Source organism: Lepidothrix coronata, unplaced genomic scaffold (genome assembly GCF_001604755.1).
Source record: "Lepidothrix coronata isolate B3197 unplaced genomic scaffold, Lepidothrix_coronata-1.0 Scaffold131, whole genome shotgun sequence".
NCBI classification, from domain to species: Eukaryota; Metazoa; Chordata; class Aves; order Passeriformes; family Pipridae; genus Lepidothrix; species Lepidothrix coronata.
The window spans coordinates 1,467,919-1,491,010 of record NW_016690311.1 but is presented as its reverse complement, the minus strand read 5'-3'; the positions used below and the strand labels follow the sequence as shown (position 1 = coordinate 1,491,010).

At 46.6% G+C, this 23,092-nt stretch overlaps 1 protein-coding gene across 2 annotated transcripts in view; it reads left to right on the top strand.

The window, feature by feature from the left end:
* Positions 1-23,092, top strand: part of PRICKLE2 (prickle planar cell polarity protein 2) — a 104,030-nt gene that overhangs the window by 3,193 nt on the left and 77,745 nt on the right. Inside the window, exon 1 of one of the 2 annotated variants that reach the window (XM_017826830.1) lies at positions 3,738-3,828. The exons of the other annotated variant lie outside the window; for it this stretch is intronic. The gene's annotated coding sequence lies outside the window, so the exon portion shown is untranslated. Of the gene's footprint in view, positions 1-3,737; positions 3,829-23,092 lie in introns of those variants that run through there. 2 annotated transcript variants of the gene reach the window in all.

The following is a 23,092-nucleotide window of genomic DNA, read 5'->3' as shown; positions in this document are numbered from 1 at the left end:
TGATGTGCAAAAAGAAGATGAAAGGGAATTGTTAAGTAATTAAATAATGTCCCTGTTTTTTGAAGTTTGTTTTTGAATCTTAGTAATTTTGCTCTGCAATTTATAATCTCATATTCAAGGTAGTGGGTGAATTATCCTGTAGCAGTGTCAGCATGTTTAATGCTATTTGGGTGGAAGAGAGGAATTGAAAACACCTCAGTTAAACTGCAGCCCTGTGTTTTATGCCCTCAAAGCTCTCTGCTGAGTGCCACAGATCTCTGCCTCTTATTGTAAGGCAGAAGTTCAATTTTCAGTTTTAAATCATTTAGCCCTGAAGAGGAGAAAGTAAGTGGTTTGTCTAAAAAGACTGAAGATTGAATTCCACCCTCCTTGGGTGTGAAGTCTGTGAAGATGCTGCTATCAAACTATAACCAGTAAAACCCCCAATTTCTCATGGCCTGAGCAGCAAAACGACTCCTTCCTCTCCTCTCACTGCTTTCTGCTGTGGTGGGTTGTCAGCAAAGTGCACATGGACTGAGTTCATCTGTGTGGGCTGCGGTCTGAAGGATGGAAATGGGGTGTACATAACCAAATCCTCATTAATACAGGTCGATGGCTTTGTGTGGAAAAAGGGAAATCAAATTCAATAAAAATTGAACTCCTTAGGAGCCCGGTTGCTGTTTTCTAATCAGATCTGCATTACATTAAACTGTGTGCCATTCAGCTTGTTAACAAGCTTTGGCATTAAATAAAGCTGTCACTGGAGTTTGGTGAATGAATAGCCATTAGGAGTGCCTTTTGCATAATGTCTTGCAGAGAAAAGCCTTCCAGGGAGGTGGTCCAGGAGGAGGGAAGGGAATTTATAACCTAGTCCTGGTGCAATTAGTGTGAATATGCAAACCTTAAAGGTGACAAATGGTTGGCTTTTGCTGCTGTTAAGCTTACTGTGAAGAACTAATTTCAGATTTACTCTGGGTGAAGTAAAATTACAGCCTTAATGCTGTAGTTAAAATAGCGAATCCTTCGTGTTGGGAGATTGGCATGTGTTTAGCACATGGAGCCATGGTTGGTTTGCTCCTTGAGAAAGCCTTGCAAAAACCATACTCTTGCAATTGAACAGACCTTGCTGTTCCCTGCTCTCTGCCTTCCCCGGAACGACCAGCTAAAAGCATAGATGCAGCACACCCAGACCTCACGGTGCCATTTGAGCTCTGGTTTGAGGAGGGGGGATGTGCCACCTGGTTTGCTAAGCCTGCAGAGGCAGTGGCATACGGCCGGTTTTCTGAGGTTTTCTGTCACAGCATTCAGATGCTGTGACAGAGAAGACAAATTTAAAAATAGTGTCTGAAAACCTTTGGAGAAGTCTTTGTTGCCATAGTTATTCTTCTGGTTTGCAGAAGCATTTTAAAAGCAGTAATAAACATGACATAAAACCCTGGCAAATCAGTCTTCGTCTTTAGTTTCAGTGTGAGATTGTTTTACATCTTTTCTTGGAATATCTTCTTCCTTGCATGTGTTGTGTAATCTTTGTCCCTTGGAATCACGTTTTGCCGGGGAAGAGATCTGCTTCTCTTCATGTTTCCATCACACATCGTGGTCTTAACATCAGTGGGTGTGTGTTTGTACAGAACATAGTGCCTGGCCCTTACCTTCCAAGGCAAATTTATGTGACTTGACATAATATTCAGTAATATTCTATACTAACAAGTTTTGATCGTACAAGTGTTTTGAGCATTTATGTATTTCTGTAACTTGGCATCTTGCTAAATTCTACTGCAGTTAGTCCCACTGAAGTCTCATCTCATCTGGCCATGTCAGATCAGGGAGCATTCTCAGGAGAGATCCACCTGGAGATCCCAGGTGATCGACCCAAAGGGTCGTGATTGACCACTTGATCACAAAAACCTACAGACAAGGAAAAAGAGACGCATGTCACGAGACAGTGACCCACAAAGGGGTTGTTGGCATGTTTGAGGTTGCTGGGTGATGGTGGATAAGTCGCTTTGCAACTCCCTTCTCTGCCTTGTTGACTGTAGGCAGGGAGTTGCTCGTGGCAGTGGATGTTTGTTTTCTTCCTGTGTTTGTCCAGTGCCCAGCGCTCCAGAGGGTCGGGTGTTTGTGCGTGGCGAGCACCAAGAAACTCCGTGTTTGCAACCTCCCTCTGCATTCCCCCAGCACTGGCCCTGCCCGGGCAGGCTCCCATACACATCCTGGGCGCCTTTGGGTCTCCAGTTTGATGCCTCGTTCCTCATCCAGAGAGCAGAAACAATAATATTTGTAATGCAGCACATGAACGAATAACACCGAGTTCTGAAGCATTTGTTTCTACTTCCAAAAAAAAAAAAACGTACAGATTATTGCTTCCATATGTTTTCAGCATTTTTCGTAGGTTATGTGTCTTTCACACACACACGCTCCCAGCTTTTCCCTTTCATGAATAACAGGCTTTGTGCCTCACTCCTTTAGGATTCAGATATTCCACACTTCCATGCATGTTTATTTGAAAGGCTTTGGAGATGTGAGAATAGCAATACCTTATCTTGAATGGGCTATGGCTGCCACAGTGAATTGTGCTGGCCTGGTGGGTTTTAGCAAATTTGTCATTTTGCAATGGAGAACCTGCTGAAATAGGCAACATTCAGCCAGGGCGGGTCCATCCCGGTGCTTATCCATCACAGCACTCCTGAGGTGAATCCCTGGGGGACTGCAGAGGGGCCAAGTGTGCTGCTGTCCCTAGGAGACCTGTGCCTGTCCCCAGGGGTAGGCAGGAGTCACCTGCCTCCCAAGGATACTGCATCATGGTGGAGGGGATGCAAAAAAAAAAGGTGAAAGCTTGGTTGTGTCTGCTGATTTTAAAGCCTTTCACAGAAGGGTTGCTGTCGTTAGTTTGTCTTTAACGATGTTTTTTGTTGTATTTATTTGGTCGTAAGCAGTTCAGAAAGGAGAGGCTGCTCCCTGCCAGGTTACTCAGTGACAGAGTCCGTGTCCTTCAGCCCCTGTGCTGGTTTGGGTGGGGGTGGTTTGGTGGGGGTGGCTGCTGTGTGCACTGAGGCTCAGCTCGGGGGGATGCTGGAGTGTGCACTTAGCTTGGCATCGATGACTTCAGCTGTCCTATTTACTCACACCTGCGAGGTTAAACACTTGTGTAAGTGTTTGGAAAATCAGGTCTACTTTTTCTTTGAGTTTTCCCCCCTCCGTGGTAGTAGGAACAGAACAGGATAACTAGTGATGCTTGTGCTGATCCCACTGTTCCCAGAGCGTCTTTGCCAAGGGGCAGCTGGGCCATTGGGATGGAAGTTTGCATGGGTGTGGTGTAGGGATCAGCATCATCCTGCCCTGGTACAATCTTTTCCTAATGTTGTGTGTACAGTTGCATTTAAGGATCTCCCAAACATTTTTTCTGGCTTGTCCATTCCATTCCTTCATGCCCTGCTGCTGAAACAGCACTTTAAACAGCCGAGACTGATAAGGTATCCTGTTTGTGTTGGCTGGGAGACACAATATGCACATTAGCAGAGCATTACAGTATCGGAGGCAGTATTGTCCCTGGCAAAAAGCCTAAAATAAATTCTTTAATTTTTTTGTATGCGATGTACAAAAGAGCAGGTGAGGTATGTGCTTGTTTCCGGGCAAACCCGGGGAGCCTGTTTGAAGTCCTTTACAAGCCACTCAGGATTGTATTGCAAGAACTCAAAGGAGTTTGAGACACTTGTTGATTGAATTTCAGCTGAGCGCGGAGCCCTGCTCTGCAGCTGCTCTAACTGGAGCTGCCCTGCCCTGCTACAGTGCCACTGAGCTGCTGGCAAAAGCCAAAAAAGCAGAATTTCTTCTAGAGAACGGGCAGTGTGGGTACGTTTTCTGTCTGTTTTGAAGTGGCCTTGTGCAATTCTAGTTTTATGAATGGGGTGAAAAACCACTAATAAGCTGTTGAGGGATTTGGGCTGGTTTATGGGGGGTTTATTCTGTTTCTGGAGTGATTGTGAATGACACTGGTGATGGAGGGGGGCAGAGCAGACAAACAGTGCATTCTGTGTTTACCTGATATTTTACTTCTAAACAAATAATTTTAAGGGTTGGTGGGGTTTTTTTGCACTGAGGTTTTTTGGAAAATGACTACAGCTGCTTCTTGGTATGCAGAGAGAGGAATGTTACCTGCCTTGTGTGAGTGAGCGGGTTTTGCCATCCCGAAGGCAGAACGGTGGCCAGCAAGCACTTTCCTGGTGCCTCAGCCATGGGGTTGCGCTGGCAAAGCACAATTTCCTCACAGAGCCTTTCAAGATGGATTTGCCCGAGAGAGACCCACAGAAGTGGGATGGATTGGAAGCAGGATGGATTGGCTTGCAGTGGGGATCTCCTTCAAGCAGACAGCTGTCAGTGCTGGAGACTGCGGTTATGGATTTGGGAGCCGTGTCGGCTGTGATTTAGTGGGACGTAGTGAACTGATTTAACAGCTCCTGAGCTCCCTGTGCATTCACCCAAGCCCAGGGAAATGAGTTAAATCACTTGTTGAAGTCTCTGCTGGACTGATGCGAGGGAGGAGGTGGGAGATGAAGAGTCACATCGGTCCCGTGACAGGCAAAGCTGGGCTGGCATCCCTATCCACTTTCTGAATTTTCCTTCCCTGCCGTAGCCTCAGCCCTCTCGGTCCTCCTCACTGGCTCCCCAAGGAATGCCCTGAGTCCGCTCTCCTCGCAGGACGTGTCCTGCTGGAGCCCTGGCGGTGCTGTGCTGCGGTGGCTGCGATCGCCCGCCCGGAGCGTGTGGCACATGTTCCGTGGGGAGGAAAACTCCTTTAATAGAGGGTTTGCAACAGGCCTTTCACGAGCGTGGTGTGGCGTGAAATGGAAAGCTCCCGGTCACCAGTTTGGTTGGATACGAGGTGATGCCCGGGATTCCCAGCTGGAGGGGGCCGGGGCGCAGCTATTCGGCTGACGCCCACTGAGCGCTCCCCTCCTCTTTGTTGTTCTCGGCTGTAGAGGGCTGTTTAGTGCTTTCAAGAGTTTTTTCATTGGTTTTGTTCCCTTTCTGTTTGCCTTTAAACAGTCAATCTGCAGTCTTTTAGGTTTTTTCAAAAGACGTCTCCCCCCACCCCGCCCGGTAATCCATCCTTATTACACCAGTGAGTCACTCTTCAAATAATCAATTGCGTTTTCATTGTCTGGCTTGTAAGTCTATCACCGAGCTTAAGGATGGCTGATAGTATCAGCTGAGACCTTTGGCAGCTGGTTTTGCAATTTGTGATGCTCATTTGGATATTTGCTTTTTTCTCCAATGAATAATCTCCCAGCCGTGGCGGGGAAAGCCAGACTCTTCCCGAGCGCAGCATCTCTGCGGTCACTATCTAATGTTGGAGGAATTTGTAACATTAGCAGAATTGTCTGATGTGAGGAAAATTTCAGGGTGAGCCTCGCGAGCATGGCTGTAAAGAGCGTTTTTCTCGTGGGCTCTGGACACTCATCAGTGCAGCCCTGATGGCCAGGGCCTGTCTCAGGTTCAGCGGTGCTTGGGCCAAGAGGTGTGTAGAGAATTCAGGGTGCTCCTCTCCACTGCTGGAGAGACTGTTTCTTCCCATGTGTGGCTCTTTGCTCATCACAGGACCCTGATACCAGAGCTTAACACTTCGAGAGCTCAGTGAGACAATTATTATTCTTGCCATGGAAGGAGGCACTTTGTACTCAGCCATTGCAGCAAATATTTCATCCCCTATCAATTGCCCTTGTGCAGATGCTGCCGCCGTGGTGATAAAAGACATAATGGCTGCTCTTGCTGATAAGGGGAGTGTATAAATATAATTATTGAAATCCCTACGCAGAGCCTGTGGGTGGATGGATGGAGAGTCCCTCTCCCTGTGAGGGGTTTCTTTTGCTCAGAGCCTGTTTGGGCGAGCAGGAGTCTGCAGCTCCTGGCAGCTGAAGTGGGAGCTGCTCGGACACAGCTGTGAGCAATTAGTAAAGGATGTCTTTTCCCCTCCCTCCACTTTCTTTCCTCCTCTTCTGCTTGAAACCAAGCCATGTGCTCCGGGGAGCCTGGAGGAAAGCCCCAAGCAGCTCAGGTTAGAGATACTCCCGGACCAGCTTGCAGGCGGCTGGTACTCAGTGTGGTTACACTCCAGTACGGCGTGCAGGTCTAAGGATCCAACCCAACCTTGGAGGAAGTGTACTGCAGCCAAGGAACCAGAGATTATTTAGATCAAGCCAACAAAAAAGTATTTCCATGGCAGCAGTAACCATAGGAAACCTCCTTAGCGTGTCTTGGATGTTTCTTGTTTCCTTGCCTTCAGCTGTTTGCTCTGCAAGCAGAGCAGTGGTTGCAAGTGCTCAGTGCCCTTGGTGCCACCACAAGTGACCAGTGAGCCCATCTGTCCCCAAGGGATGTGTTGCTGCTCCTGGTTTTCTCTTGCACTCTAGTTGGTAAAAAGATGCTTTTGGAGGCTTCTTTATACGCCATAAAGTTTCAAAGCCACCTTTTTACCTTGTGTCAGCTCACAAATGCGTGTTTGATCCTTAAATACCCAAGGCATAAAAGTGAATTGGCTCCCAGGGTCCAATTCTTCTTTTCTATAGTGTCTTAGAAAGATGCTTTTATATTCCCTCTGGCTCAGCTAGTGATGCTTGGCCTTCAACCAAGACGGGGAATCTAGGACAAGAATCTCTGAGAAGAGCAGGATGAAAAGTTATAAAAAACCACAACGTTTTGTTGGGAGAAAAAAAAATGCTGGTATAAGATTCTGTTTAAAAAAATAAACTGGAATATTTTTGGTCAGCTTCATGTGGACACGTTTACAGGAGGGTGTAAGAGGAGGCTTGTTTTCCTGGGTAGTGCCTCCTCTAGGAAATCCAAACTGTGAGGCGAATACAAATGCTGGAAATGGAGAGGCTTTGCAGTGAGTCACTGGAAGGGATGGGGAACCAGTTGTGCCGGTTCCCATGAGCAACCAGCTCACGGAGCGATGGGGACAGGGTGGCTGTGTGGAAGCACCTGGGGGCCTGGGCATCTGGAGACAGCACCCATGGGTGCTCTGACCCCACCGGCCCCCTCCCACCCTCCCAGGTCACTGTGGAGGTGTGCCCACGGAGCTCTGCAGAGCAGATGGGCCCTGCTTGCAGAGCCGAGGTGTTGCACAGAGACAGGTTAAAAAAAGATGTCTCCTTCTGTGGGAGTGTGACACAGGGAGAAAAAATACATTGTGGTGCCGGTAACTGGGATTTTGGTGCTTGTGTATCAGACGGTGCCGCTTCGACCTCCCCAAGCCATCAGGTGCTTGTCATGGCAGGGTTTGCTCCATGGAGGAAGACCTGGCTGGTCTTCGACCCATCTGCCTTGGGTGGAGGTAGACCCCAGAGCAGAGATGCTGCTGGACTCGGTGTCCTGTATCTTATCCTGACTCTTTGCGGATGGTTTAATCCCTGTTTTTGCAAAAACCTAACTCTACAGTAGTCAGACTTTTGTTTAAAATTACACAACATTTGAAGAAGAGGCAGCGAGGCAGAGACAAGGCTGATTCCTTTCCTCTTCTCGCCTGCCAAACAGTGGGAATGGTCTTGACAGAGGTGTGGCCCTGTCATATTATCTGCGTTCAGTGCCATAAAGGCCACATGCTGAAAGTGCAGCCCCTTTAAATGTCAGATTTGAGAAGAGCTGGGATGTGAGAAGATAATAAAAGTTAATATTTGAAAGTCAGGTTTGTGCAGCATAGCTTGGATTTTTAATATCAAGTGCATAATTTATTACAAGGTATAACGGTTTCAAATACATATATTTGAATATGTTTTAATATTATCTTTCCTTCCAGTAGCAGGAACAATGCTGCTTTACAATAGAAAAATGATTTCACGTTGCCACGTGACAGTTTCAGCGTGTACCTCTAATAGATGTGCGATTTGCTGAAGTGTGAAGGCTATCTGATAAATGCCTGAATAATAAAGCTATATTGTTTGCTCTGATTTCCCTTTGCTATTTTCAAATGTATAAATAAAACATTTTCACATTGTACCCAGTGTAGTTCCAGCCCAGGCTTATTTACTTTCTGCTGATGCAACTTGTGAGAGACATGAATCTTTCAGTCTGACAGGAGAAATCTGGTGGCACCGGTACTGCATGGTGCGCTTGAAATGATCGAGTGTAATTTTAATATATATTTTGTCCTAAGAGAAGTTGTAAGCATTTAGAAAATATTTTTAAACAAAGAAGCATTTGTCTCATGTACAGCAGAGGGCACTCTGCATCGCTGCTGTGCTGAGCGGCTGCTGATCCAGCTGCCTGAAGGGGAAAAAAAATTCTTGCGCTTACATTATATTTTGCAGAAATGAAATACTCTTGTGTGTGTGTTTGCTTATATAGGGGTGTGAGTGTGTATATAAAAAGACACAGGGTGGCATATATATAAAAATAATCCCAGCACATAATATAAAACTTAAATATTCATAGTGGTCGCTGAAGTTGGATGAAGCGCATGTTGTGTTGATTAATACTCAGCCTGGTGTTACACTGAGCTTTGGAGGGGACTGAAGTGTGCTGAGAGGGGAAAAACGAGGAGGCCCTAGCTAGTGAAGGGGTGCAATCATCTTCCTCCTGAAGACACAAAGTCTAGAGACATCTTAGGATGCTGGGAACTACCCAGTTCAAGGAAAGGTCTTGAAAGATGGGTAATATTGGGGAATGCAGAATTATGAGTCCTTGTGTCTAGAAAAGCAGCACATTTGGGGACTTGGGGGTTTCTGTGCTAGAGTTTGCAGTGCTGAGGTCTTGTTCTCAGTGCCACCCAAGCTGGTGGAGTTGCAGGGCTCTTGTGGAAGTCATTGAGATGGTTCTTACCCCTACTGTTGAGGTTATTATCTGTGTAAGGAAACTTAAAATACAGAGTTCATGGCTGGAGCAGAAGGCAGGGTGAGGTGGCAGGGCTTAGATGCTGGCTGGAGCACTGTTAGTTAGATGATGAAGGACCTGCTTGCTACTGAGGGACCCCATCCTGCAGGTGTGGAGGTGTGTACTTAATTGGTCACAGAGATTGGGACTTTATCTTCTGTAATAAGGTTTCTCCAACAGAAATGGACTTTATTCTTTAATCTTCCCTGTAGCTAATTGCACAGACACTACCAAGGTGTGTTTCTTGTTGAACTCTTTGTGAACCTTGTATTTCTTTTAAGAAGGAATAAAGAACTCCAAAGCCAAGTCCATGATCAGCTTTTGGCTGCAATGTGGTGCTGTTAAAATATTCTGGGCAGCTGAATTTTGTGCCATGCTTCAGGTGAAGTGTTTTCTGGTAAAACCATATGATGCTATGCTGAATGTTCAGGGTTTAGTCATTAATTCAAGAAGAATTCAGATTTCCTCTATCTACCCCAGTGAGCTGCTTGGATTGGGGTTAATCTAAATCTCTCAAAGCAAGGCTCCTGCAAGAGGCTGGAAGTGTCAATGCTGTTGTATAAAATATGGGGCTGGTAACAAGAGTGAGAGGGCATGTGGTTCAAGATAACCAGTTTATGCAAAATACACAGCTGGGTGGATTTTGCTACAGAGTATCTGCAGAGTCTAAAACGTTCAGAGGAATATGGAAATGTTGGAGGGGCTTTATAATAATGGGCACTAATTATGATGAAATGGATTTGGGTGGTAGAGAGTAATCCAAGATTACAATAGTAAGGTTTTTTTAAAGTAGCCCCTGCTATTTGGGAGGGCAGCAGAGCTCCTTATTATAGGGCTTAAAGCAGCCTCTCTGCGGGATTGTCGCAAGCAGCGTTCGCCCTTTGCTGGTTATTTCACAAGGGCTTGGTACAGCTCAGACATGACATATGTGAATAATTTCAAGGGTACAAGCTGGCCTGTGTGCTGAGAAGCACCTTCTCACTAGGATAAAGATGCTGTTATATTGATGTGCCTGGATAATTGCTTTCCTGGAGGTCTCGCTGGAGCTGGGCTCTGGGAAGGGACATTGGTGATTCCTGCATTGCGTGTTTTGGAGCTGTGAGAGCAATATGATGCTACCACCACCAGTTACGTATTCTTGCCTGGACTGGTGGGCTGGGAAGTATTAGGAGAACAGTACTGGGAATGAAGTGTTATAGGTCTGGGATTGGGACCAAAAGCAAAATGCAACACCACAGCCTGGAGCACAGGAGCCTGGTTCTGCCCCACTGGCTCCAGGTTTTTGGGTAGGAGCAGATATGCAGAGCCAGGCACATCTGCTCATGCTGCTTGGCTTTTCCTCTCTTTTAAGGCTCTCGTGGTCTTTTTCAGCACTGACTGTGCCACAAAGACTGGATTTAGCACACTGAGTGCCTCAGGCACCCCTCTCCTTGGGAAATGATGGTTATGAAATGTTTTGCAGGAGCTTGTTGTTAAAGGAGATTTGGCAATATAGGGCTTGAAAGGCTGCACTGGTGAGCTGTCCAGCCTTGTGCTGGAGACTGGCAAGCCTTAGGACTCACCTTAGCCAATGTCAATAGAAATTAAACTATTTAAATACACAGTTAAAATATGTTGTTATGTTAGCATGTGGACCTCCATGCAGGCTTGCTCTTTAACTGGATCCATTAAAGGACCCCCATGGAAGATATGTAGGAGGCTGGTTAAAAAGAAAATCCCAGTCTTAACTGCTTGTTTGCTGCCAAGTGGATTTTGGGCTGAGGTGAAAGGCGCAAAGACACCTGGGCTTGCGGGATTTATCTCAACTTTGGGACTCCAAAACCTTGTAGGCATTGAAAAGAAATGGGTTAAAAAGATGATGTGTGCTTCCTTTCAGGTGATGAAATCCAGCTGCCCTGTCTGCTGGCTTTTCCCTTCCTTGCTCCCACGCACAGTGCCCGAGCCATGGTAGCAGAGGAGGTTGTTAGCGATGGCTGGCATGTCCTTGTGGTTTAGCTCGGCGGTCTTCCGCAGCTTTTCCAGATGATCCAGGAGCTTGAGTAGTTCATAAAAGGAGTGAGTAGCCAAATGGACCAATAAAAGAAGTTTGTGGAAAGGCCCAATATATTTTACGAAGAAAGAAATGGATCCTCTAACGTGAGGGTTGTGTCTTGTAAAATTTTGCAGGGCTGCTCGTGCTGTTAAGCACTGGCTTCCTGCTCCAGCCGCTCCTTCAAGCACATGCAGCAACTGCCTAAACTTTCCTTTTGCCCTGAACTTTTCAAGTTTGAAGTGAAATCTTAATCTGGGGAAGTCATGTCGTGAATTTCCCAGGGACTGGGAAAGTGATCTTCAGTGACCTGCGATAACGGTCTTCAAATAAAACCTGTCTGGCCTTTGCAGGACATTCCAGGCGAGGTAAAACACAGCTTTACATCTTCTCAATGCTCTTTGATGGCAACAACTGCAGCGAGAAGGCCAAAATTTGGCCTGACCATAGTTATTGCTGGGAAATGCCTCTGCGTGATCCAGGAAAAGTGAAGCTGTTTGGATGTGAGCAGTGAGTGAGTTTGCAGAGCTGGATGCTCCGTGCACACGCGGTGCTTCCAGCCATGGTAACCCGAGGAGTGAAATTTCAGCCCGGCACAGAGGGCAAGCACAAGGCTGATCAATGATTTAAATCCCCCCCAAGCTGTTTAAAAGGTTTGAAGCTGGCTGTGGCACAAGGAGCTGGGGTGCCCTGCCAGCTCAGGTGGCACCGTCGTCAGCTGCAGAGATCTCATCTGCCCATGGTACCCTGGAGCCTGTAGGATGGGAAGGCAGCAAATGGGGCACAGCATCCTTGGATGCTGAACCCCTTCCTATTGTTGGAGGGACAAGTAGGGAGTTGCAGGAAAGCAGGAAATGAGGATTTTGCTGCTGTTTCAGTGTTTTGTGTATCTGTGCACAGGAGTGTCTGCAGCTTCGACCTTGATGCTACCCGACCTGTGAGATTTTTAACTGAACCTTTTTTAGTATTCTCCTTGTGCAGTCTGAATTTATTCCACTGGGCTGCAGAGATGTGCTGGTGTTCAAGCCAGGCTTGAGTTTCAGGATTGATAAAGATTTGATACCATTCTTCTGTCTTGGTCCCAAAGGGCAAAGCTGCAGAGCCTAGCTAATCTTATGAGATCCATGTCTTTTTGATCTGACAGCTCCCGAGAATGGTTTCTGCTGCACCCAGACTTTAAAATGGACCAGATTCCCAATTTCCAAACTGCAATTAAAATTTGGCTTCAAAACCAATTTCTCAGGTCCTAAATGCTGAAAAGAGACAAATTTTGGGTTGTGAGGCCTCTGGGAAATGACTACAGGGACAATGTGTGCCAGTGCATGGCCTTTCACTGAGATAGGGATGGGGTGACCCCAACTGCAGCCAGCTCTTAAGAGTCCAGATTTTAAGGCAATGGCATTACATTCCCCAGTCACTGGAAGTCTTTACAGCTGAGAGGGTGGTTACTTTTGGAGGTGGTTTGGTCATTCCCAGCTTTGGGGAACTGGCTGTGCCGAGCTCTTCTCTTCACTGGTAATGCTCAGCTCCCCTTTAGCTTCATGGGAACACAACAGTGTCTCCTCTCATGGACAGTGATGCTCAAAAACACTGTGGGATTGGATGAAGTTGCCGTGCTTTTGGCTACTGGGCCCCTTCTTGTGGGCTTTCTCCAAGGCAAAGGTTGGTTTTTACTGCTGGAGCTTGGCTGCTGCTCTCACTTCCCCCACAGCCACCTCTTGAGGGGATCGATGGCTGGTTTTGGCAGGAGCTGTTTTATTTCGTGCTCCCGAACACAGTGATCTCAGCTGTCTGCGGGTCTGTGTGAGGCTGGGTATTAGAGCTGCTTTGATGTCTGCACTGATACATCTTAAGGCAGCTCAGGATGATTTTATGCAGTAGCCCCAAGGTGCTTGCACAGAAAAAGGTGCTTTAGAAATGTAAATTTTGTTTGAGGACAGATTTTTCTGTGCTGCTCTCACTCAATTCAGGACGAGGTGGTAAAAAATGTAGCCTTTAATTAAAGTTTGTAAAGGTTTGGAAATGAATTGCTATAAACATAAAAGACGTAATCAAATGCCTACCTAATCCCCACCTTAAGGGCACATTAAATGCAGAAAGAGTATAATGTGTTGGAGACCGGATTGAAAAGTGATGAGGATTTGGGAACATATCTTTTCTACCTGGAGCTTCTAAATTATTTTACTTCAGGCTTAGGGATTTAGACATCTACGTATAACAGAAAAAGACGTAGCAGCCCAATTCTCAGTCGGCACAGCTGGCATCATTCTACTGAGTCATTTTAGCTACAAATCCATATGGCATGGCCTTATGACGTGCATTACAGCAGTGTCCTGACAGTGTATGAGATGGGAATCATTCCTCAGTTCATCACTGAGTAGAGGACTTTTCCTTTTCTGAAGTCAATGGCTAATTAGAGAAAAGGACCTGATAGGTTTCCAGTTGCTGGAATAGAACAGGGTGAAGGAGGAGATGTGGCATTACACAGTGTCAGCCAGGGAGCTGGGCTTCCTCAGCTGCAGAATTGCCTTCTGCCATCTCCAGCTTCAGTTTAAAATAAATAAAAAAAATTGAATCAATTTTTTTATCCTGAAAAACTCAGCAGGAACCAAATGCTGTTATCACTCTGGGTCTCTAGAGAAATAAAATCGAGATGTGTTGGAGCTGCCTGGCTCCATCACCATCCATCACCTTATCCCCAGGAGCCAGGCATCCCCAAGAGACACTTTTCCCCGTGGAACCCTTGGACAGTCCAGCTACCTTCCAGCAGTGCGATATCAGCAGGACCATGCCATGGTTTTGTTTTGCAGTTAGTGATATTTGGCTTTGTTCAGGTTTTAGTAAAAACCAGGCTATGTTCTGTGGTCTAGCTGTGCTTCACTGTTTTTTAAGGCATGTGAATTGTATGGAAATCACGAATATTTCTCTTTGTGGAGAAAGAAGAGTGAGATGTCACCAAAAGCCCAGCTAGACCTCTGTCTCGTAGTGCTTTGCTGGGATGGTGGCAGCAGAGCTTTGCATTCTTTGGGACCAAGGCTTGAGGTGAGATGGGGAAGGGCTGCAAGGAGAGGGCCCTCATGGATTGCAGTGATGTTGGTGGTGACAACAACACTGGGAGGAGCAGAGGTGGTGGTAGGGGATTGCCCTTGCTGGTAGCATCAAGGAACCAGCAAAAGATTAACTCATCCTCCTAATGACAGAGGAGTAAAAGAGCCTGTGCAAAAGGGAAGGGGCTGAAATACCTGGTAACAGAGCCGAAAGTAGCCCAGTTAAGGATAAAATCAGTCCAATGTCTTATACTGCAGGGCCCCATGGAAACGGGGAGGGCTTTCTTTTTCTGTTGAATTGGGCTCTGCGCCAGGTGAAAGAAAACATTTTCCCAACACCAAATGGAAAAATGCAAGGCAGACGTCTTAAATGAACTGTTAAAGGAATAGAGCCGTGAAAAGAATACATTTGCTGTGAGCTGGGGTTATGCATTTAACAGATTTTTGAGTATATGCGACCTTTACAGTTTGTAGAAAGAGAAATCTGCTGCAGAAACTCAAATCGTACTAAAGGCTGAAAGCAAACGTCAGAGTATCATCGCTTTTCCTGGCCTGGGCTTTGCTTGGGAGGAATGGACAGTATCTCTCTGTCCTCCTCCAAAATCTTGCTGCGTTTTTCCTTTCCCCTCTAGCCCTCTCCACGCTCTTTCTACAGATCACTGGCAGCTCTGCTTGTGATTTAAAATAACCCAGGCTAAAAAGTGTGATTTGCGTTTCAGCGATTTTTGATTACACCCACGTCCTATATTTATTGCCGTTTAAATCATCTGTGTTAGTTTGAGATGTGTTTCTTTCGAGCAAGGCAAAAAAACCTTGACTCTGTTGCTAACTGTTGCTAAGGGAAAGAAGATATTTATTCATCAGGGCACTTCTTCAGTACTGCAAGGCTGGTAGCCATGGAGGAGGAGTGGAAGGAAAAGAAACGGTTATGTATTTAAGTCCTTTCTGTTATTGTTGTTGGACTCTTGCCATATCTACTGATGGTCAGCAGATGTCTTTTTTTTCCCCTCCCAGCATTGTGCATCTTGGATTAGAGGTGCAGCTCTGGTTATGGTGCAGGGCAGCTGGTCCCTGGAGCCTGGTTTGAAACCCAGAGGGTCCCTGGAATGATCCACTGGGCTTCGGAGAGTTGACGGTCCCACAGGCATTACGAGGCTCCCATGTTTCATAGCTCTTTCCCCTCAGTCTCTCCAAAGACACTTTCTACTTCTTGGCTTTCAGAATGTCCTTTTAAAAAATCCCATCAAATCAGAGACATCAAGAGCCAAAAATGATGCACGTGGCTGCGTTCCCTCCCCGAGCTGCTGTGGGGGGACGTGTGGCAATGCTGTTTGCTGGCTCTTGCCGAGGGAAGAGGTTTTCCTCTCAGCTGTCATAGCAACAAGAAAATATTGTTTTGATGGAGATCAAATTAAAAATTAAATTTGTCTCTTTCCTAGTAAGCAAATTGCTCACTCGTGAAAAATATAAATCACTTTGATTGGGGCAAAAGTCTTTGTAAGCACCTCTGTGGATTTCCAAAGTGGATTTTGCAAATGTCTCATGCCACATTATGTTCCTGCTGGGTTTATGTAGAGTGTCCCATGAATTTGAGCTTTATTTAACATTAGGCTTGGGTTGAAAAACTTCCTTGGTAAAACTTGGGCAGTGGAGGGGAGGTGGAGAGGGAGGGAGACAGGTCTGAAGAGTGTCTGGACGCAAAAGGAATGACTCCTCAAATGTAGCATTTCTATTTTTTCAACTGAAAATACAGACAAGCAAACAGTAATTTGGTGGTTTCAAGATGCTCTGATTCTTGGAATGCGAAGCTGAACACACCTGAGAGTGGAGAGGAGGAGTCAGGTAAATGGGAGGGTTTGCGACAGAGCTGGGGAGAGGAGAACAGTGTGACTGTCTTTCGATGCTCTCCCACACCCAAAGGATTTCCAGTTGGATGACTTTCTAAGCCAATGTGATTTCTAAGTATTCGGTGTCCCCAGGTGCCTTTCCATCCTGTGAGTTATCTGTCCTCCCTTTGAGCCCACATGGACTTTGGGCATCCACAGCATCATTTGCCATGGCTTGGTGCCCCTGCATGGGAGACCACCTTGCTTGGGTTACTTGGAACCCAGTTAGTTTCCTTTGCTGAGGGCATGCCATCCATGTGGGGAAAAGAGGAGGGAGAAGCAAAGACCTTCCCAGGCTGCCCACAGGTCCATGCCAGTACCAGGGCTGCACTGATGGCCGTGTTTCCTCTCAAACCAGTACTTGGAAGCTCAAGCAAGTAATTTCTGTTTCCCTTTTGGCTTAAAGTGTAGTAGCAGTTGCAGATTTACTCAGCCAAACTGGTTCTGTCATCAGTTTATCTGTAATTAAGATTCCTAATTGATAAGGAAAAAGCTTTGTCATTCAATGTAAAGTGAGAAAAGGAAAGGGTTTTTCTTGGAAAGTGTTTAAACATCCCAGGCATTCTTCTGCAGAAGTGAACAACCCCCTGTCCAATGTTGTGCAAATAATTGGGTTTGTTTTGTTCAAGAGACATCCTGTTAGCTCAGATGGTTTGTGGATGTAACCAGGTTTTTTGACTGCATGAACGACTCTGACCTGACATCTGGCACTGGAGTACGACATATCAAGGGCTGCATGAGTCTGTGGTGCTTTGATTGGAAATGATCTCCCAGACTTAGGTGACAGATGGAGGCTGGGAGCTTCCTCCACATTATATGGGGTGCATAAAGTCTAGCTGTGGGTGAGAGGGGCTGTCCCATTGGCCACGTCCCTTTAGCTGCTATCTAGAGAGGTTTTCATGCTGGGTTGCCAGAAGCAGGAGGAGAGGGAGAAGCCATCCAGAAAATGACCAGGTTCAGATTTTGTAGAATTTACTTGTGGGCTTTTGGACATCTCAGCTTTCCAGGTGCCCAGATCTTGGTTCAAAAGTGGTGACTTTTTGTAACAAGCTTCTATTTTTAATCTTTTTCTTCTACCCTGCTTCTCTGTAAGGGACTTGGTCCCGGGGACACACAGCTGCTCTGTGGGAGATGCTGCCTCCCCTGTGCCTGTCCTGGGGAAACCTGGAGCCCTAATCCCGTGTGTGTGCCACAGCATCTCCAAGACAGGAGGGCAAAAGCAAAGGGCTTGTTTGTTCAAAATGTCAGCATCGAAATTATAATGGAAAATTCCTTTTTTTTCCCCCCATGGAACTCCACACACACAAAGCCTTTTCCAGCCAGCTCCCTTCTTTAGCACTCAGTATTGATTAGTGAAATCAAATCGGGCGACGTTGTTGTTATCTGCCGCAGGCTGGTGGAGGAAGTCACGGATTTCCAGTTGCACGCGGCTCTCGTGGAGCTCACAGCAGAGTGCAAACGGTGTGACACCGAGACCGTCCTGCACGGTCAGTTATCACCTGCTTTTGATATAATCCTCCTTGTTTTGCCCAGGCTGAGGTCTGCAGCGATGCTGGGACCCTGTGTCCTCGGCAGATGGGCAGCTGCCCGCAGGCAGCGATGCCGCCGGGCGCCCGCCTCTCCGCACCAGCAGGCATTTGTTGTGCATTTTATTTTTTGCCTGTGTTCATCTCCAGCATTACAGACGTGTGTGTGTGTGTGTGCAGAGCAGTGCTGGTGTGCCAGGGAGGATTATTATATTGCTGAAGGTTCTTTTTTTTTTTTCTTCTCCCTTCATATATTTGAAAAAGCAATACAAAATTACATATATAAACGGCAACATCTGTTACGGAAGCCTGGCCCAGGGAAATTACTGCTTTAGAAAGTCAGTGCAGATCCTCCTGTGATTCACTTATGTGCTTGCCAGAGTCACATCATACCCACAGCGCTTTATTCCAGCTAGGATAGGTGTGTCTTTTTTATTTTACACCCACATCAAATTCCTAAAATAAGAGGACTGTAAAAGGAAAAAATAACTGGAGTTTATTTTTCTCTGGAGTCCATGGGATTCTGGAAGTTATTATTAGAGGTGAAGTCATCACAGAGGAGGCTGTAACCCTTGGGGAAGGGTGTGGGCGATGCTGCTCTTGCAGAAAGAAGGGTGGTGGTGGAGTTCCAGGGCAAGGGGACACAGGCACCAGTGGGAAGGCTGGAGAATTCCCTGTCTACATCTTGTCCATGTCCATGATTTCGGCCAGATGGAGACAAGAGTGTTTCAGTGTGTGTCCCTCCTCCAGTGTGGTGGCACTGGGAGCAGAGCAGATCTGCTCTGGGTGCTCCAGGCTCCACCACATCTGCAGCACCATCCCATCACTGGCTTAAAGTGCCCAGGCCACACTGACAGCTGGATGGAGCTATTCTTTATTTTTACTTCACATAAAACAGAGTTGAATCCCTGTTACCATGGAAACGAGCAACCCTAATTATAAGGAGTTTGATTCACTGGATGTAAAAAGCTATATAATTCTTCTTTTTCTCTTTAAAAAAAAAGAAATAAAAAAGGTGTATCAGAAAATGACAACCCTGTATCTGATGTAAGGTTAATCTTGAGTGTTTTCTGTATGAGTGGTGTTCTGGAAACATAGAAAATAATAGTTCTGCTGTGTCTGTAATGGTGAGCCAGGCTGGGATCAGCAATACCATCCTTTGCTGCCCATTACTTGTGCTGAACCATGGCTGCCTTCAGGCCAGCACTGAAAACAAATCAAAGTCATTGCATTCTGTATGATTTTCCTTTTTTTTTTTTTTTTTCTGTTGCATCATGTGTAGCACGAAGAGAGGAGATAAAGCCAGAGGGCAGAGGTGAAAATGTCTCCTGCCGGGAACTCAGGATTGCAGCCAGGAAAAGAGCTCAGCACCGCTCGGTGTGGAAAGGATTAAAGTCTGTGCAGGGCCCATGAATAGCCCCATTGAGCAACTGCGGGGCTGGGAGTTATGCAGTGGCTAAAGTGTTTTGCCAGATCTGCTTATTTTGCAGACAGCAGTGAAGTAACATTATGGTTTACAGCAAAACAGGATGCGAGTCAATATGTAAATGCTGAATAAAGAATGCTGCGTGTGTGCAGTGTGGCCTTTGCAAGTGATCTGAGTTCATCCTCCCCATCCATCTGTCCTTTGAGGGAAATAGCTGAAAACTGCAAAAATTAGGGTGTGTTTTCTATCTTGGCTCTTCGGCTTCTCTTTCTTTAAGCAGACAGCGAAGGGACCATCCCAGGCAGGTCAGAGCATTGGTTGTATTTGGGTCAGGAGGGTTACCAGGAGGGCAGAGATTTGCACATGGAATTGATTATTTTATTCCATTTTTAGAATGTGCTTACTGCGGTTTAAAACTCAAATTCGTCTTTTAACGCAGATACTTAAATCCTGGCCTGAAACCGTAGCTAAGAGGAGAGCATTAAATACTTGCTAAATCCCTATTTCAAATAAACATGTGAGAGAGTGGCTTTCTGGTTTACTGGTGAAGAAACAAAGCTGATATTTTAGAATTTATCCAATTAAATTCTGCAGAGTGGGCTGTCACGTGAGGATAAATACATTTAGGGCCATGTCCCTTCAAGCATGAGAAACAGGGGGACAGGTGAAGAGGTGTTTTGGTGTAACGTTGTCCATGCTTGTGACAAAGGCTTTTTCCAGCCCTGGGTGTGGTTGCTGATGAGTTGGGAGCCCATCTTCCACCTGGGAAGGGCTGGCATGTTCTGGTTGTATCATGGAAGGAACAAGACCAATTGTGTCAAGTTTATGGTTGGACTCGATCTTAAGGATCTTTTCCAACCTAAATGATTCTGTGATTCTATGATTGCCACCCTTTTTTGTGTCAGTATCTGCATCATATGGATGAGAAACCAGTCTGGGAAGGGTTGGAGGGCCACAGCAGCTCAGCTGCTTCCTTGGGGAAGCCTGGGTTGCTCTGTGGACTCTCTTCATGGGCTGCACCCTGCTGGGACACCAGCATTCCTCTGGCTGGGTGGGACACACCAGTCCCCCATCAGGATGTTCCTCCGTCGGAGCAAGCAGCTCTGAACAACCTGGATAGAGGGAATGCTTTCTATCTGTGCCCAAGGGTGGTCTGATGTGTTATCACGCTTCACTTTTGTGGGGATGATCGCCACCATCAGACGCTCTTTTAAGGCCTGGGGGAATAATTTGGGAATGGGGATGCTGTTTGCAGAAGCAGGATGGTCGCACCCTATAGTGTGTGCAAATGGGATGAGGGAGCTGGAAACCCCAGGGATGCTCGTTCTGCAAATGGTTTTCAGTTAATGGGGTCCTGAGATCTGTGATTATGTGGCAAATTGTGTGCTTAAAGTTGTGTACACGGATGGTTTATCAAAGACAGCAGAGCTGACTCCGGTGCTCAATATTGGGAGTGTGTTTCAGTACCTTGAACTGTAAGAAAGGATCTAACCCCAGCCAGGGCTTCAGCTGGTCTTTTTCTGGACTGAAAAAATTTTTAAGCCTTTTAAATACCTCAGGTTTTTTACAAGATATCCATTTCTGGTTTTAAAAACCCATCACCACGGTATAGCCTATCAATGTCTGACAGCTGTGACCAGGTAAGAATTACCGTGTCTTGAACAGAATTTATGAAACCACAAATTACCTTTTTACCTATTGAAAATTAATACAACACTCGTGGTTTTAGACTAACACAAAGGAACCACAGTACTTTTTTCTTTTAACAGTCAACTTGTGACTGATATAATTTTTTAATGTGCACCCCCCAAATGTTTGGAATGTATAAATATATATAGCACATTAAAAAAATTATAAAAACCATTAGGCAAGAATAGCACGTTAAAATGTATTTTACATGTTTTTCTTAGGCTCAGTTGACCATATGTTAAAATAAACTTCAGCAATGGCAACAATTCTTGTTTGAGATTATGTCTTAATAAAATAGCATGTGGGTGGTAAATACAAGCAGATACATTTCTGCACAGGAATTGGGATTCAGCTATTTTATATGATGCTTATCTAAACTATCCCCACTGAGTAGCTTCCACCTGCATCATCTGCATTAGGACATGGTCCCATTCCCACTGGAGCCAGTGGGACCTCTCCAGTGGGGTCAGTGGGCTGTACTATTGCAAGGGTGTGTGTCCTGCCTTGCCCATGGGGTGCACAGCTACTCCCCCTGAGCACATCACAGAACTCCTGGATCTCCTAAAATCCTTGGTAGATGTGATACTGGGACAGCAGGTAGGACCTGCAGGGCTTGGTGCCGGGCTGTCACATGCAGCCTGGGCTGGATGCAGGCACTGGGAGCATCCGACCCTGTTCCTCCAGTATGACATGGCCCATGCTTGGAATGGGGAGGATGCCAGGCAGGCTGGGTAATTGTATTTTCACCTGGCACTGGTGTAGTGAGGTGCAGTGCAGCAGTAAATGAACAGTGAGCGGTGTCCTGGTGTCGCTGTCACCGAGGGACTGACTCTACCTGGGTTCAGTTTGGGGTGCATGCCCTCGCCTCCTGTGGTGTCCCAGCCCCTCCGGCTCCCACCTCTGTGTCAGACCCATCCCTGTGTTATTTATCTTCACTGCTGATCATTTACTTAACTTTACATTTATTCAGGATTTAACTCTGCAGCCTGTTTTAATTGGTGGGGCTGTGGCGTTGTTGTGCTAAACTCGAGACAGATGGTGCTTGAACAGGGACCACACACAGAGACCACAGAAATGGTGCTGGCCAGGCCAGCCAAGCAGGGTCCTGTGTGGATACTGGTGGGTGGGAACCAGCACCAAGTCCGGGATGCTTTGCTGAGCTGCCCAAAGCTCAAGGTGGGGAGAGGCAAAGGGAAGGGGCCGTGCTGAGTCCAAGGGATAACACCGTCTCTCACACTCACTCATCTCTATTTTTCTCGTGGCACAGAGTTTTTCCTAGAGGAGTAGTGAAGAGTTTGCCAGGCCCAGCTCCATCACCTCTGTCACAAAAAAAAGCCTTTTTTGCTGTAAGGAGAGGGTGGAAGGGCCCTTCAGTGTGATTGCTGGAGTGGTCCCTGCCCCTTGCAGGCAGCATGGGGAGAGAGGACAGAGCCAGGCAAAGGCTTTCAAAGGAAGCAATGTAATGCCTCCTTACTGAGCAGCGTGGCTGGACATCATTATCTCAGTGCACAGTTGCCATGGCGTCTGGCACACGTTGGCATGAGTGCTGGGATAACGCTCTGCCCAAATGCTCAGACAGTTTGTTCCATTGCTTGGAGCCAGGGAAAGGAGATGACCCCAGTCCTGATCCCTAAAGAGCTTGTGGCTTCTCAGCATGAGCAGGAGGAAAGTGCTTGGAGTTGAGGCAGGTGAGGAGCCTGGGAGGGGATACAGGGGTGATTCTCTACCAGGAGATCCCAAAAGTTGTGCTCTGCTGCAGCACCTGCCCTGGGACCCCCAGGGAATCACACATCAACCCGACCTACACGGCTGTCCCCGTGCTCTGATAGTCATTGTATCAGTGTGTCTCCCTGCACACCCTGGCAGCTCTTCCTGCAGGGGAGTTGTGGGCAAGGAAGCTGTAATCCTGGCTCCAGCAAGGTGAGGTTCCTCACAGTGCTTGCAGGACTCTCTTAGAAAATGCTGGTAGAAGTGAAAGGGAGGAGTGCTTCTAACTGGTTATGAGGAACAGCTGAGGGAGTCAGCCTGCAGAAAAGGAGACTCAGGGTGGACCTTATTGCTCTCTACAACTACCTGAAAGGAGGTTGTAGCCACATGTGGGTCAGTGTCTTCTCCCAGGTAACAAGCAATAGGACAAGAAGAAATGGCCTCAAGCTGCACCAGGGGAGGTTTAGATTGCACTTTAGGAAGTAATTATTCTCTGAAAGGGTTGTCAAGCACTGGAACAGGCTGCCCAGGGAAGTGGTTGAGTCACCATCCCTGGAGGTATTTAAAAGATATGTTGATGTGGCACTCAGGGACATGGTTTAGTGGTGGGCTTGGCAGTGCTAGGTTAATGGTTGGACTTGATGGTCTTAGAGACCTTTTTCAGGCTAAAGAATTTTGGGATTCTATAGGCTGGTTCTCTCCTTAAGAGGATTACAGGGTCTTTAGGGCAGAGATATCATCCTGGGCACATATTTGTATGGTGCCTGCTTTGCAGCTGGGCTTTCTCCTAAGGTGTAGGTGTCCTCACTTCAGCCCATGCACCAGCTGTTGGAGATTTAGAGCAGAGCGTCCTGAAGAGACAGTCTTGCAACCAAAAGCACATCTTGGTGACCTCAGACTATGAGTGAGAGGCTGTGATTCACAGGGGCCCTCTGGTG